This window comes from Loxodonta africana, chromosome 9, assembly GCF_030014295.1.
Source record: "Loxodonta africana isolate mLoxAfr1 chromosome 9, mLoxAfr1.hap2, whole genome shotgun sequence".
Classification (NCBI taxonomy): Eukaryota; Metazoa; Chordata; class Mammalia; order Proboscidea; family Elephantidae; genus Loxodonta; species Loxodonta africana.
The window spans coordinates 107,513,297-107,524,634 of NC_087350.1; the positions used below are offsets into that span (position 1 = coordinate 107,513,297).

An 11,338-nucleotide genomic window follows, 5' to 3' on the forward strand; every position below is an offset into this window, starting at 1 on the left:
TCTGTCTTAGTCTAGAAGTTCAGCTGAAACCTGTCCTTCATGGGTGACCCTGCTGGTACCTGAATGCCAGTGGCATAGCTTCTAGCATCACAGCAACACAGAAGCCCACACAGTACGACAAACTGTCAGACACCTCTCCTTATAGACTTTTATTTTTGTTCTTTTGGAATCTACATTTTTCTGTAAATTATAAGTAGTTCTAGGCCTATGTTAATTTGGCAGATTGTTGAAGAACTGAGGAAGATATGATTAAAGATCTGAGATGCAAACGTTTTGCCATGGAAATGGATCATGTATGACCTTGTCAAATATAGGCTTTTGAAAATTTTGCCACTATACGTATGCATACATATGCACCATTTTGTTTTCCATAGTACTTTTCATCTTCCAACATACTCCATAATTTATTCATGCGTTATAGTTTGTATTTTGTGTTTATTGCCTACTCAACCAATTAGAATGTAGCTCCCATCGAGGCAGTGATCTTTGTCTGTTCTGTTCAACAATGTGACCCAAGCACCTAGAATAGCTCTTGGCACACAGTAGGACATCAATATTTCCTGAACCAATGAACACATTTACAGTGACTGGCAGTGGGTTTTTTTTTCGGCGGGGGGGAGGGTGCGTATATTAGAAAAAGGATCTGATTTTTGAGCTAACTGCCTGGAATTGAATTGTTGATCTATATATCCCTAACTCCATCCTTTCAAAAATAGTAGATTATTTGGTTTTGAGGGTTTGTTTTACACTGTTAGTAAGGACTTTTCTTGCTGGCAGACAACCTTCTTTTTAAATCCCAGTGTTATCCCCAGGTCATAGGGATTTTACTTATTCCTTTGGATGAAGTAGTGGCCTTGTACTTGACAATAGCTTGTTGTTGTTGTTAGGTGCTGTCGAGTTGGTTCCAACCCATAGCGACCATATAAGGACAGAGTAGAATTGCCACATAGGGTTTCTAAGGAGCAGCTGGTGGATATGAACAGCAGCAAAGCTCTTAACCACTATGCCACCAGGACTTTTGACAGTAGCTGTGCATTACTTATATGATTCCACAGGCAGTTCCTTGATTTATCTTCAGAGAGTGGAGGTCAAGGCTAGCGTTCCTAGGGGAACTATGGGCTAGCTACAATATATTTTAGCTTGGACTGAAAGTTTCTTTAATTTGAGGAGTGAATAAATTTTTTACAACCTTATAAAGCTTCATCTTTGATCACATGAAAACTTTTTTCAAAAAATTGTAACAAATATTATTATACCAAGTCAATTATTCAATTCTGACTCATATACAGACACAATTGAATTTTATTTCCCAGTGTATTTACTTGTGTGATACCCATAGGTCTCTTTGTTTGTTTGATTTTTTTTTTTTTTCCCCTCATTGTACCCTTGCTCCCATAGTTTTAGGCCATTCCTTAATTAAAATACCCAGGTATTATTACCAATGGTTAGATGATTTTTAGCTATATAGTGAACTAGGAAAATGTCACCCTGACAGCTAAATGTATTATAAAATGCATAAGTGGAAAAAGAAAAAAAAATCTGTGACATCACTAACCACTATATCTTTATCACAGCTACCATTTAGAAGACAGGTTGATAAAATGTGGGAAGATAGTTTCAGATTTTGTGAGGAAGTGAAAATACGCTCTTACACTCAGGGACTATTCATTAAATTTTAGTACAAAGGGAATTTTTTATATAGCTAAGTTATCAGACAGTGAATGAGAATGGAAGGATGAACAGTTCTGCTATCATCGTTACAGAATTCTAGCTGTGTTTTGTGAGGTTCACCATGAAGATAAGCAGAGAAAAAAGAGCGTTAAAGGAACCCATTAAATAGTTGATGCTTGCTCTATCTAGGGGAGGGCCTCTTGGTTCTCACATAGGAGGAAGCAGACAGATGTCAAAACTATGTTTATCACTGCTTCCTGTATGATGCCAAGAACTTCAGTAGACACATCATACTGAAATAAACGACTCTCTTCACATCCCGTGTGGTAGAACAGAGCATCTCTCCTTGCCTGTATGTCTAATCCCTAAAAGAGAGAGGCTGTGCAATGTACAAGGGACCCTGCCCAAGGGGATGAAGGAGGGCTGAAATTGATCCCAGATATGGGGCTGTGTCCACCTGGAGAAAAAACAGCCTTGTTCTAATTAGCGACTCCTCTGCTTGTGTTCTTGCATGTCTATGCCATAGTGAGGGCAGTAGCATCACTAGGGTTGGTGTCGCCCAGTGTGGTAACTCATGGTGTCATCCCCCGAGACTCAGACCCTTATTAAATTTATGACACTAGGCACATCATTTGAACTCTTGAAGTCTCAGTGATCTCATTTGTACCAACGTAAAGATTAGACAAAGGGATACCTAAATTCATTTTAGTTCTAGGATCCTATCTCATGGTTCTATCACTGTTTTCCTTTGCTTTATAATTTTTATTTTAATATATGGAAATATTAAATGCCAAGTTAAAAAAAAAAAAGATAAGGGCATTTTAGTGAAGATTTTGGGCCAGGGAAGTGAGATAAAGTAAACAGCATATCCAACAGAATAATTTATAAAGAATAATAAGTTTTGTCTGGGTTTTCTACATGTTACACATGAATTATATATAAACAACTTTATATATTCAATAAAATATTCAGAGGTACCCTTTGTATTTCATTAATGGTTCTTGGAGGGATGATAACATAACATGTATTTTCCATTGTCTTCTTTATAAAAGAAAAGTCCTTTAATTTAGAGAATTCCATCATTATGTTGTTACACAGAAATATTTTAACTCATAACCATCATCTCATGTATCATTTGTGAAGTTAGTCTTATTTTTCTAAAACTAGTAAGATATAGAAGAAATGATTGATTGCTAGTTTTCTTTCAGATGATACAATGACAAATAAAAAGCTGAAGTAATGCAGTCTAAAATGTGGTTAAATATTAAAGACTTTATTGTTTGAGCTGGAGCCCTGGTGGTGCAGTGGTTAAGAGCCCAGGTTCCTAACCAAAGACCAGCAGTTCAAATCCACCAGCCACTCCTTGGAAACCCTATGGGGCAGTTCTACTCTATCTTATAGGGTAACTATGAATCATAATCAACTTGACAGCAATGGGTTTGGTTTTTTGGTTTGTGTGAGCTAGTCCATATCCTTCTAATCTCTATCTAAATTATGGCATATTTGTGTACGTGTATGCAAGTCATGTGTCCCTTGACACTCATGATATGTTCAATAAAATAGGACTTTATGTGATTTGGATATTCTGCGAACAACGTATTATATATAGGCAGTGCCCAGATTATGAACAAGTTCCATTTCTAAGTCTGTTTTTTAAGTCAAATTTGTACATAAATCTGAACAGTTAAGTACGGTTGATATCTAATATCGGTTAGTCTAGTGTCTGCCTTAGCATATAGTATATAGTGTACTGTCTACGCATTAAAAAACACTTGCAGATATACTAAGAAATCTTTAATATAATACTGCAATAATAATAACCTAGCAAAGTACACCTAGCAAAGAAGCATCCATTTGTTATTACAAACCATTGTATGTAACTTGAATTTTTAATATGATAGGCTTTTTAGAAGGGTTGGTTTATACCTAAAGGCTGTACCTCAGCAGGATGTTCATAATCCAAGGACCATAGAAAATACTGTACAGTACATACATAATCCAGGAATATAGGCATTTATTATGACTATCGAGACATATATATTATAGGTTATACATTTACTGTACCATTATACGACTTGCAGTGCAATCTCTTTGTATAAAAGAGACATGAGATGCACGTATTCCACGCGGGAAGCTGTTACGTTCACTACGTCTGGTTATGTCCGCTGCATCCCATTCTCCCATCAGAATTTCAGAACTGTATTATAACCTTATGGGACCATGAACGTATATGCCATCGGGCATTGCCTATTATGCGGTGCATGCCTGTATATGTGTATGTGTGTATTATATATATTGTTGTTAGGTGCCATCAAGTCGGTTCCGACTCATAGCGACCCTATGCACATCAGAACGAAATACTGCCTGGTCCTGCACCATCCTTACAATCACTGCTATGCTGCAGCCCATTGTTAGCAACCTCATTTAAGGTCTTCCTCTTTTCCACTCACCCTATACTTTACCAAGCATGATGTCCATCACCAGGGACTGATCCCTCCTGACAACATGTCCAAAGTATGTAAGACACAGTCTCGCCATCCTTGCTTCTAAGGAGCATTCTGGTTGTACTTCCTCCAAGACAGATTTGTTTGTTCTTTTAGTAACGCCACAATTCAAAGGCATCAATTCTTCTCTGGTCTTCCTTATTCATTGTCCAGCTTTCACATGCATATGATGTGATTGAAGATACCATGGCTTGGGTCAGGCACACCTTAGTCTTCAAGGTGACATCTTTGCTTTTCAACATTATAAAGAGGTCCTTTGCAGATTTGCCGAGTGCAATGCATCTTTTGATTTCTGGACTGCTTCTTCCATGGAGATTGTTTGTGGATCCAAGTAAAATGAAATCCTTCACAACTTCAATCTTTTCTCCTTTTTTCATGATGTTGCTCATTGGTCCAGTTGTGAGGATTTCTGTTTTCTTTTCTTTATGTTGAGGTGTAGTCCATACTGAAGGCTGTGGTCTTTGATCTTCATTAGTAAGGGCTTCAAGTCCTCTTCACTTTCAGCAAGCAAGGTTGTGTCATCTGCATAATGCAGGTTGTTCATGAGTCTTCCTCCAATCCTGATGCCCCGTTCTCCTTCATATAGTCCAGCTTCTAGGATTATTTGCTCGGCATACAGATTGAATAAGTGTGGTGAAAGGATACAACCCTGACACACACCTTTCCTGACTTTAAACAACTCAGTATCCCCTTGTTCTGTCTGAACAACTGCCTCTTGATCTATGTACAGGATCCTCATGAGCACAATTAAGTGTTCGGGGATTCCCATTCTTCTCAATGTTTTCCATAATTTGTTATGATCCACATAGTCAAATGCCTTTGCATAGTCAATAAAATGCAGATAAACATCTTTCTGGTATTCTCTGCTTTCAGCCAGGATTCATCTGAAATCAGGAATGATATCTCTGGTTCCACATCATTTTCTGAATCTGGCCTGAATTTCTGGCAGTTTCCTGTCGATATACTGCTGCAGCTGCTTTTGAATGATCTTCAGCAAAATTTTGCTTGTGTGTGATATTAAAGATATTGTTTGATAAATAAATCCCACATTTGGCTGGATCACCTTTCTCTGGAATAGGCATAAATATGGATCTCTTCCAGTTGGTTGGCCAGGAAGCTGTCTTCCATATTTCTTGGCATAGATGAGTGAGCACTTCTGGTGCTGCATCCATCCAGCCTGGGGTGGTACAAATGCTTAATGCTCTTGACTGCTAACAGGTAAAGGGGAAGGAAAGAAAACAAGGTTTCCTTTGGATGATATCCCTTGAGTCATGATTATTCAACATAATGATTACAGAGATAAAGATCGCATGCTTAGAGAACCACTCAAGAACAAAAGTACAGTACATTAGCAAAAACTAAAGTAGGAAATAATTTTATAAGTCTGAGCAAGTTGACAGTGTCAAATATAGCAAAGAGGTCCAGAAATAAGGACAGTGAAAAAGTCATTGGTTTGTGGGGAAAGGATATGTCATTTATGACTGTAGAGAAAATATTTTCAGTTCAGGAGTGAAAATGGACAGGAAAAGACAGGTGGACAAGAAATAGAGGAATGGAGATCCACATATTTGATAAAATTAGTAAAAAAGGAAAAAATGGGATGTTAAATAGAAGGAGGTATGTCAAATATCAAATGAGCAATATTAATAAACCAATCTAGCCCCAGCTTTCCATGATATTCAAACTAATATTTTATGTTAGTACAATGCATCACGTTTTTCATCATCACTGCTACTCGCATGGTAAAGGTTAAATGCAAAAACCATTTTTCTAAATTAAAGACCTGTTTCCTACAAACTATTTATAATCAGAACTTCAAGAGGTCACCAACTCTACAGAAGTCTCAATTGGATTTCTTAGAAATCAGATTTTATAAAAGTATATTTTGTTATCTACAGTTAAATTCAGTTTTGCTCTAATAGTTTATATCCACTCTAAATTTACTAAACTTTGATTACAAGAATCAAAACAGTTTAAATATCTAATATATCTGGCAACTGTTGTATAACTGAACCTACTCTGGGATGCATTTGTTGATATAGATAGGTTTTATCTTTCTCTTTATTTGAAGCAATTCATGTTCATTATCAAAAAGATGAGATAGAAGTATAATAAAAATACAGATTAATTCTTTCTAAGAAAAAACTAATCTTTTTCTAATGTTCATACACAAAATTAAAATTTGGGGTGATACTGTAAGTACCCCTTGCGACCTGCTTTTTCACAGTTAAATATTACGTCACAGGTAGAGTTCTTGAGAAGTATGTTACATTTACTGAGCACCTACTGTCTGAAAAAAAGCCCTTGCAGAGCTTATATTCTAGCAGAACATAGTGAAATATTTGTGATATATTGACCTGTGAAAAAATAGACTATAGAACAGATTTGCAGCAATTCATAAATGTGGCTTAAAAAGTAGAAACATCATATATACCCCCATAGTAAATAATTGCTGTAACGTGTTTAGCCCACTGGAGTCCCTGGTGGTGCAAACAGTTAATATACTAGTCTGTTAACCAGAAAGTTGAAGGTTGAAATCTACCCAGAGATGCCTTGGAAGGAAGGCCTGAAGATCTACTTCTGAAAAATCAGTCATTGACAATCCTATGGAGTGAAGACAATCCTATGGCAGAGATGTTGGACTGATGGTGCTGGTCCCCTGACACCCGGGGAATTGGTGTTCCCATAGTGGGAGTTGCATCCTGGCCAGAGCAGAGTGAAATAGGTACACTCTGTTCATCTACTGTACTCTGTTCATGTACAGTCTGTTCATGACTCAAGCAGTCCAGCAGGAACAGGACTTCTAAATGGCAAATATGTCTGGAAGGATGTGGTCCAAAGCTATTTTTGCAGGCTATAAACAGAATCTCCCAGACCGGAGGATGCACACAGCTCTTCTTAAAATTGGAGGTGTTTATGCCCAAAATGAAACGGAATTGTGTTTAGGCAAGAGATGTGCTTGTGTGTACAAAGCAAAGAACAATACAGTGAGTGCTTGTGGAAACCTAACAAAACCAGAGTAATACGGGGAAAGGTAACTTGCACCTGTGGAAACAGCGGCATGCTGTGTGTCAAATTCAGAAGCAACTTTCCCGCTAAGGCCATTGGACACAGAATCCATATGATGCTGTACCCCTTGAAGATTTAAACTCATTGAACGGTAACTAAATTGTGGATTTGTTAAAATAAAGAAAGAAAAGAGAAGATAAAACCCTTGCACAGTTTTACTGTCACATCCGTAGGGTCTTCATGAGTCAGAATCCACTTACGGGCAACTGGTTCTGATTTTGTAAGGTTCAGTTTCTTAAAAGGGATATATATGAATCCTTCTTACCCCTCACGGTAACTGATATAATGCATACAAAATGGATAGAAAAGTGCTGGCTAGTATTAAAAATTAATTAAATATCAACGTGTGATGATGATGCGGATGATCAAAATATTCAAAACATATCTCATTGCAGCTCCCCTAAGTCAGGTCTGTGTATCTGTTTTCTCTTTTCCTTCTGTCAATAAGAGGTAGAGGATTGATAGTAGATACAGTATAATTGTCTACCTTCGTAAATATGACATAGAAAAATAGCTTCTGGGGCTCATTTCTAAGTGTTTCTGTACTACAGGGGTTGGCTTCCTTAGTCTTTTACCTTTAACTAGTGAGATGAATTTGATAATCAGGGCTTGAATGATCAAACAGTTACTGTAGTAAGGAAACCTCCTCCCAAGTATAAAATTTAGATTTGAGGGTGAACTTGCTAAATAAGGAGGATAAGGTCGACTGATACAGACCCCCTGTAACAGAACTGGCCCACAAGGATTTCTTGGCTGTAATCTTTAAAGGAGCAGATCACCAGGTCTTTCTCCAGTGGAGCTGCAGGTAGGTTTGAACCGCCAACCTTTTGGTTAGTAGCTGAGCAATTAACAGTTGCATAACCAGGACTTCTTAGACATTCAGTAAATACTTCCTAATTGATAAGGCGGGATAAGGCCCTAGCTAAATGTTTCTTTAAACACTGGAAAAGTTGGGGGGAAATATGTTATGCCAGTGAGATCAGAAATTACAGAAATTCTGTGTTCCAGATATAGCTCTTTTTCCCTCTATTTTTCACAAACACATGTGAAAGTAAATACTTGCCTTAGAGGTAAAAACCTACATATTTATCTAACTAAATCCCTCTCACTTACCAATGTCCAGCCTATGTAGGAGATGTGGGCAAGAAATATGCAAGTGTTCATGTGTTTTTTATATTTAAAAAAATTCTGGTATTTACCTAGTTGAAAGAAAACCATTTTATCTCATAGAATTATGAGAAATACTGATGTCTCCTTGGATTAATTAAATTATAGAATTGCATATTGAGTAATTGACAGCTGGAAGGCATAAGCATTTTCAATAAAATATTTTTAATAAAAATAAAATGAATGGTTTGATAAAACAACTCATAAAAATTATAATTTTACGATTACTAATAATGACTACATATTAATTCCCATTATGTTAATTGTGTTAGATTTTTATTGTATTAATGAATATTCATTGAACCTATGTACTTTTCAAATAATGTACTTTTTTTGGTTTGTGTTGGGGGGGTGAGGCGATGGATAATCTTCCTTCACAAATTAAGTAATGTAGTTGGAATCAACTCGACGGCAGTGGGTTGGTTAGTATAGAATTTAACTTTTAGCTGAGTTGAGGAGTGACTCTGTGATCGGAAAGGGAGAAAGAACAGTGACATATGAGAGACCAAGTATTCAAATGGACCATGGCCAAACCATATATGACAATAGAACTCTGACCCATGACCTCTGCAATAACCAGTCAAGAAGGAAACTACAACCTCTGCAGCCATTGGCCCCACAGTGTCAGAAACTTGGTGACTTCTAGCTTCCCTAATTTTTGTCAGTGTTCCAATTGCCTATTACTGTCACTTCCAACTCAGGACCAATCAGAAGATGCTAGACCACTCACACAGGATGCCCTACTTCTATTTAACTCACCTCCTGCTTCCCCGTGCCAACAGTCTTGAATCAGAGCATATTAGAATCTTTCCCTTTTTTTTCTGTATAAATCTATCCTACTGCCTTACCTGCTTTTGAGTCTCTGCCAAAGGCAAAAGATGGTGGCTGACTCCACTGCTGTAGCCAGCTCAGAATAAATAGCCTCTGTTTGTGAGGTCTTCATTTTTTCACACAGATTCAAGACGTAGAATCGCTGGCCTTGGCAAGTGATTGAAGTGACTTAGAGAAGAGGAGGAGTCAGTGGTGACTAACGTTTCGGGTTTGGTTGATTAACTTGTTAGAAGTGTCAGTAACAGAAAGTAAGACCTAGGGAATGGAGTAGATTTGGGCACTTTGTACTGGACAGTTTAAATTTTAGGTAACTGTGCAGTATGTAGGCAGACATATCTAGCAAGAAGTTGAGAAAGTAGGACTCGAAATGAGGAGAGTAGTCAGGCCTAGAAATATTGAGTCTGAAATATTCCACATAGAGATGATAATTGAAGCCATGTGTTTGGGGGCAATTTTAGATATGCAACATGTAAGAAAGAGGAGAGGATCATAAAAATATATTCCTGCATTGATTTGTGTATTTTACTTTAGTGGTTATTAGTGTAACGAGTAGCAAATTGTGGAGAAATAACAATAGTAATAATAATAATAAACATGGGCCACGTGCAGGGCTAGTTGTGAGGCTGTGTAGCAAAACAAACAAACAGACAACAACAAAAACGAAGAAAATTATAATGGAAGTAAGCGTTTCAGTTTGGCAGCTTTCCTCTCCAAAGCTTACATACTTGCGAGGGTTTTATGAAACATCATCTAATTGAGGTCGAGTAGTCCCTGGGTGGCACAAACTGTTAAGCACTTGCCTGCTAATGGAAACCTTGGTGGTTTCAGTTCACTGAGTGGTACCTGGGAAGAGTGGCCTGGTGATCTACTTCCAAAAATTCAGTCACTGAAAACCCTATGGAGCACTGTTCTACTCTGACACACGTTGTTGTTGTTGTTAGGTACCATTGAGTTGGTTCCAACTCATAATGATCCTATGCACAACAGAACGAAACACTGCCTGGTCCTGTGCCATCCTCACAATCGTTGCTACGCTTGAGCCCATTGTTGCAGCCACTGTTTCAATCCATCTCATTGAGGGTCTTCCTCTTTCCTGCTCACCTTGTACTTTACGAAGCATGATGCTCCTCTCCAGGGACTGATCGCTCCTGAGAACATGTACAAAGTATGTAAGATGCAGTCTCACCATCCTTGCTTCTAAGGAGCATTCTGGTTGTACTTCTTTCAAGACAGATTTGTTCGTTCTTTTGGCAGTCCGTGGTATATTCAATATTCTTCACCAACACCCCAATTTAAAGGTGTCAATTCTTCTTCGGTCTTCCTTATTCATTGTCCAGCTTTCACATGCATACAATGTGATTGAAATACTATGGCTTGGGTCAGGGCACATTTTAGTCATCAAGGTACATCTTTGCTTCACAGCACTTTAAAGAGGTCTTTTGGAGCAGATTTGCTCAGTGTGATACATCTTTTGATTTCTTGACTGCTGCTTTCATGGCTGTTGATTGTGGATCCAAGTAAAATGAAATCCATGACAACTTCCATCTTTTCTCCGCTTATCATGATGTGACTTATTGGTCCAGTTGCGAGGATTTTTCTTTATGTTGAGGTGCAATCCATACTGATGGCTGTGGTATTTGGTCTTCATCAGTAAGTGCTTCAAGTCCTCTTCACTTTCAGCAAGCAAGGTTGTGTCATCTGCATAACGCAGGTTGTTCATGAGTCTTCCACCAATCCTGATATCCCATTCTTCTTCATATAGTCCAGCTTCTCGGATTATTTGCTCAGCATACAGATTGAATAAGTATGGTGAAAGAATACAACCCTGATGTACATCGTTCCTGACTTTAAACCACTCAGTATCCCCTTGTTCTGTCCAAACAACTGCCCCTTGATCTATGTACAGGTTCCTCACGAGCACAATTAAGTGTTCTGGAATTCACATTCTTCGCTATGTTATCCATAATCTGTTATGACCCACACAGTTGAATGACTTTGCATAGTCAATAAAACACAGGTAAAGCCCCTTTCAGCCAGGATCTGACATTAGCAATGATATCCCTGGTTCCACCTCCTTTTCTAAATCTGGCCTGAAT

At 37.9% G+C, this 11,338-nt stretch overlaps 1 pseudogene; it reads left to right on the forward strand.

Annotated features, from left to right (window-relative positions):
• The first annotated feature begins 6,954 nt into the window (after nt 1–6,954).
• On the forward strand, nt 6,955–7,323 carry LOC100670787 (large ribosomal subunit protein eL33-like; annotated as a pseudogene).
• Nucleotides 7,324–11,338: the final 4,015 nt, after the last annotated feature.